This window comes from Ochotona curzoniae, unplaced genomic scaffold, assembly GCF_017591425.1.
Source record: "Ochotona curzoniae isolate NIBS_2020 unplaced genomic scaffold, NIBS_Ocur_1.0 scaffold_3208, whole genome shotgun sequence".
Taxonomy (NCBI): Eukaryota; Metazoa; Chordata; class Mammalia; order Lagomorpha; family Ochotonidae; genus Ochotona; species Ochotona curzoniae.
In genome coordinates, this window is record NW_024467106.1 from 39,559,739 (window position 1) to 39,565,738 (window position 6,000).

Consider the following 6,000-nt stretch of genomic DNA (forward strand, 5'->3'; position numbering starts at 1 on the left):
GATGGGGTTACTGCTGAAATCTAAAAGTCCCAAAGTGCTGGCCACTAGCCAGATCTCAAGCTCTTGCTTCACAGCATCTTGTGTGATTCACTAAAAACTCAGTGTGAACCTTCACAGCTTCTCTTTGGATCGGAACCCACTAGCCCTCTTTTCCTTACACGTCTTTTACTTCAACCAACTTGGCCTCTTTGGTGTTTCTTGACCATACCAAATGTCCACCTGCCTCAGTTCCTTTGCGTGTTCTCTTTGCTCTGACTGAAGAAATATGTTGTCTGCTACCACATGGTGATCACCTGCTTCTTTAAGTCTCTGCTTAAAGCCACTTCCTATCATCATGGAAGTTTTTCTTTAAATCTTTATTCATTTTATTGGCAGAGAGATAAAGAAACACAAAAGGAGACCCGTAGATATAGAGAGCTCCCATATGTAGTATTACTTCCCAAATATCCATGATGACTGAAACTGGAAGCCAGAAGCCTGACCCATGTCTCCCATCTGGATGTCAGGAAGCCAAATACTTCAGCTGTCGCCTGCTGCCTCATCAAAAGCTCATTAGCAGGTAGCTGAAATCAGGACTCAAGCCCAGGTGCTCCTGATATGGAATGTGAATGCCTTAAACTGCCATCTTACCTGCTAAGCTAAATGCCTACGCTCCCAACATACAACTTTTACATTAAATTTTGTCCCTTGTCTTGGGGAATGAGAAAGAAAATGAGAAGAGGGAGAGAGGAAAAGAGAGGGAGACGCACACACCCACACAAACACAGATTGAGAGAGAGAGAGAGAGAGAGAGAGAGAGAGAGAGAAAATTTTTCATTTACATTTGGTTTACATCCCTGAATACCTGCAACACCTGGGTCTGGATCAGACTGAATCCAGGAGTGCAGAACTTATTTTTTTTTTTATCTCCCATATGGATGGCAGCAACCCAAGTATTTGAGCCATCCTTTCTGTCTCCTAGTACGTGCACTAGCAGAATGCTGGACAGATGTGGAACCAGTGCTTAAATCTAGAAAATGAAATATGAGACGTGAATGACTCAAGTATTGTTTAATTGCCATACGAAATTCTATGTCAGGCCAGCACCTTTTTTATTTTTAATGTTTATGTGTTTTTATCTATTGAAAATTAGATTGGGGAGTGAGGGAGACAGAAATACAGAAACAGAGGCAGTGATACAAGGGTTTTGTGTCTGCTAGTTCACTTCTAATATGCCCATATGCAACCAGGACTGTGATTGAATTCAGACAAAGGACTCCAGCTTGGTCTTCCATTTGGATGACAGGGGCCTAAGAACTTGAGTCACCATTTGCTGTCTTCCAGGATGTATTTAGCAGGAAGCTGGATCTAAACCATAGGAGCTGGGACTTGAACTGGCACTCTGAAATGGGAGGTGGGTATCCAAGTAGCAACCTGAACCACCGAGGAAAATACACACTCCACAATACTAGTTTGAATGGTTGATCATCACCCATTGATTGCATCAGTACGAACTTCCCCACAGAATATTGGGCCAAGGAAGTTCAGTGTTGATTAGAGCAGTAGTGCCTTCGATGGTTACAGTGAGCAAAAAGTACAATTGTAAAGAACATAGTTTTATCAGTATTTTCCGTCATAATTCTACTTGCTTGGCAGTAAACACTAGCAATCAACCAAATAAATGAACAAACTGCAAATGATTGTTAATGAAAAAAGCCTGAAACTGTTGACTGTTAATGAAAAAAAGTCTGAAAAAAGTCTAAACCCTTGGATTTAGAGCGTGTTTCTTTCTGCATACGTGGGCTCCCAGTTCTCCATATAGTCTTTTCTCCTAGAGAAAATGCTTATGTTTCATATATTTTTGAGCTCACTGTGCTGAAATTTTGGAGGTATTTGGTAGAAGATGCTATTTTTAAAGATTATCATCTCTTACAAGTTCTTCTTTGATTTCCCAGGTTTGAGAACCATTGCTTTGCAGGGATAAGCTGACATTCACCCCTCAGAATGTCCCCAGTTAATAGTCTCTCAGTCTCAAGAATCTTGGAATGTTTCTGAATAGCTTGTAAAATCCTAGGTGAAGATGTGGCTACTTCAAGGAATTCAAGAATGGATGCTCATAGTCACTCATTCATTTAACAAGCATGGACTCTCCAGGTTGTGTTTTGTGTCTTGTGAGCTTGGAATCACCACCACCTACATGTAAGATCTAGTGGAAATGAAGCTAGGAAGCATATTTCTCAGGATCCCTTTCCTCCTCTTCTTCCAAGTTAGAGTTTGCAAAGAGTCACTCATGTGAAATTTAAAAGGTAGATAGAAAAAGAGGCTATTACACTCCAGAGGCAGTGAAGGCAGATGTGCAGACAGATGGCAGAGTCAGAGCATGCAAAGCTGTGGAAAGCTCCTATGAATTACCTGCTTCGTGTTCCAGGCCACGGAACTAGTCAGCGAGGCCTTTTTGTAAAATTTTGATTGGGTGTTCTGGCTGAGACATGCAGGTGGCAGGGGAGCTTCCTGGTGTTTCCTGACATTTGCAGCAGCTTCTTGGGAACCACCTGTTTCACTGGTGTGGTTAGAGACCTTCAGCCAGGATTCGCCTGCTCTTTGCTGCCACAGTCCTTCCTGTGATTATTTGCTGATTCCTTGTCTGTAGAACCCTTAAAGATTGGAGGAGTTAGCAACAGTGCTGCGAGGTTTGTTCTATCAGCCATTGCTGCCAATCTCCACAGTCTCGTACGCTGTCATCCAATGGGTCAGATTCATCCTTCAATCAGCCTATTAATCCTCTTCGACAGCACAATCTTTATGAGAAAACAGTCTCTCTTAAATGTCTCTCAAAGACTTGAGAAGATGCTAACTTGTTTGGCTTGGTATCCTTGAACTTGTCGAAGCCTCCTTGAGCTTATTTGCCTTTTCAGCAGTGTTAGCCTTTGGGAAACATTGCCACTTACCTTCTTTTATTTATTTTTTCTTGTAACTATCATATTTAATCTAAAATATGGTATCACTGGCTTGTATCACTGCAACAATTTTTTCAAGATTCTCCTAGTTAAAGATACTAGGCATGATGAAATCAAGCTTTCCTAGGAACATACCCTTGCCCAATATCTGCGTTATCATACTTACAACTGATTAGGGAAGGTGTTGAAAGCAGCATGTATCACACATCTACTACTCCCCCCACTTTCCCTCATCATGCACTTCATTGTGTACAACCAGTTTCTTAACTGTTTCACAAAGAAAATGCAGCATACAAGTTCAAACAAAATGCATTTTTAAAATAGATATGGAAGCAGAGTCAGGGGGTTAGTTAAGTGGTTCAAAGGATGAGGGGATGTAGGCACAGATAGCTGGGTCCATCTCCACCTCAGTAAATCCTGCTGAGTAGATCAGAATTTCTCTTAGATCAGTCTGAGGGTAGGGACTGTTGCTGGCATTCACTCTGTGGCTAGCACCTCCTACTACTAATGGAAATACTTTTACAGTCATTTTATAGTCACCATGTTTTAGAAGCACATCCAATGCTAATGTTTCACTGTTGTGCCTCCAAGACTCTATCAGTTTTAAAAATACTGAAAACTTTCTCACCAGTAAGCTACTGATCATTACATTGAGTCTTCTCATTGCACGCCCAACTTCCTACTGCATTTCCCCATGTCTGCAGTGACGGGGTCAATAATCCTGGCACAGTTTCCAGCACTTTCTCTCCTTCTCATTTGTTCTTACTTGCTTTTTTTTTTTTTACTGACTGTTCTATACTGTTAATATCACATCTGAATGCACTTATTGAAGAATTAAAATTTCATAAAGAATGTTCTCATTTCCATTTCACTATTTCTTATTCCCACCAATGAAAAGCCTGCCAGGAATATGTATGATTTTAATTCAATCATGCATTAAACAACAATAAGCCCACAAAATGAGTCTCTTAACAACCTGCTTAGAAACTATCCTGATAGGGGAGGGAGAATGAAACTTGGAAGAACTCCTTGTATTTCCTGCTATTGATTTTAGCTCTAGTACAGGGGTGGAATTTTTCTGTTGTTGCATTATAGACTTATACATGACCATCAAATAACAGAGATGGCCAGGAAAAAAAGAATAATTAGCAAAGATCCCACCAGAGAGAGGGTGAAAAATTAGGCAGCACAGGAGGTCCTTCAGTGTATTTTAGGCACACAGGCTTTTCATCCCTGAGATAGATTTACAGTATGTGGCATAAGAACCATGGATCTGTATTGTTACAGACCTGAGCCGATCTGAATCCTTATATAGCAACTTCAGGCTCTTTGACTGTTGACACTTCAATCTCATTGGATCTATTATTTTTAAAATTAAAGGTCTATTTATTTAAAGCAATTTATTGTATTAATTTCATTATTGAAAATAATTAATTGAAGATTTAACTTAAAGTCTTTTCATAGGACGACTATGGTGATCAAATGAGGTAATTTGTGTATGCAAAGTACTCTAAAGTCAAATGATGGTTTAAGACAAATCTACAGGGACTGGCACCATGACACAGCAGTCCAATCTACCTGTGCTGCTGGAATTCCATATAGGTGACAGTTCAAGTCCTAGCTGCTCCACTTGTGATCCAGCTCCCTGCATATGCCCTGGGAAAACAGCATAGGACCCTTGGGTCCCTGCATCCATGTAGGGCACCTGGAAGAAGCTCCTGCTCCCAGTTTTGGATCGACCCAATTCTGGCCATAGCAGCCATTTGAGGAGTAAATCAGCAAATGGAAAAACCCCTCTCTCTCTCCCTCTCTCTGTAATTCTGGCTTTCAAGTAACATAAATAAAACAAATTTAAAAAGAACTAAATCTACAGAACAAATAACTTGTTCTTCTGATTTGTTATTCTTGGAAGTGTTAAAAAAGATCTGAGAAGTTGCTTCAGGCCAGTGACATTCTGTGTTGTATTTTTCTTTCGTGTCTGTGACAGACTTTTCAACTCACCAACATCCTGACTGAGGGGCATTCCCTTCACTGCTTATGAACGTTATGTCCTTGAGAAACATGAAATTAGATCTGATGCCTTCCCTGATCACTTCTAGGGAGAGGTAGCTAAGGAAAAAGGAGTTCTTTTTCCTATTCCATGTCCTGCCATTCTGAGAAGCAACCTCCCTGGATGTCTTCGTAGGCATCCTCATCCCCAGTACTACTGAATATCCACCATCTCCATCTCCATGGAAACACACACAAAAACAAGTGCAAGTTTATTAGGCTAGAAGCTCTTTCTCCCATCCTGTTTCCCTACCATCATTCCACAAACTGTATGCCATGGCTGCTGTGGTAACCAGGAATATTTCCTAACATTAGATATGTCTTTTCAATAATAATAGGGCTGCATGCTTGGCTTTTCTCATTTCTACTTGAAGCCCCCTCCCAAACTGTGCTTTAATGTTTGGAACATGTAATTTTCATCTTTAAAGCCAAAGTGACAAATAGAGTAAGCTCAAATACCAGCATTCCTTGATTTAGAAAGGCTGCTAGTATACTGTATTTTGGTAGGAATCAAAGGCTACAGTGAAGACGTTGGTTGATTAGCAATGTCTGCAGTTGGTATGGGAAGGGATGGTGACAGTGTGTTTGTACACATCCACTGATCCTCTTTTGAAGTTATTTCTTTGATTCTTGTTCAAACAATACCTATTTTCTTTTCAGGGTACAGCATAGTAGATGGATGGATTAGAGAGAATTTGCTTAAGAAAACTACGGAGACTTATTTCTAAACAAAGAGTTCTATGATTTCATATCAGGGGTGTATCTTTATATGCATAAAACGGATTTTCTATTTTCTCAAACCAGAGATCAGAACTGATTTGAATAAATTAGATAGAGAACAAGAGAGAGGAGGAGACAGATAGATGAGATAGAATCATTTGCTGGTGTCCCTTACAGAGGTATAGGTCAATCTCTTCCTTTCTTCTCTCTCCAGTACATTTGCTTTGATATACTGAGAATCCACTTGATGATATCATGCTGCTATAAGATACCCATGGAAGAAACTTGGAATCTG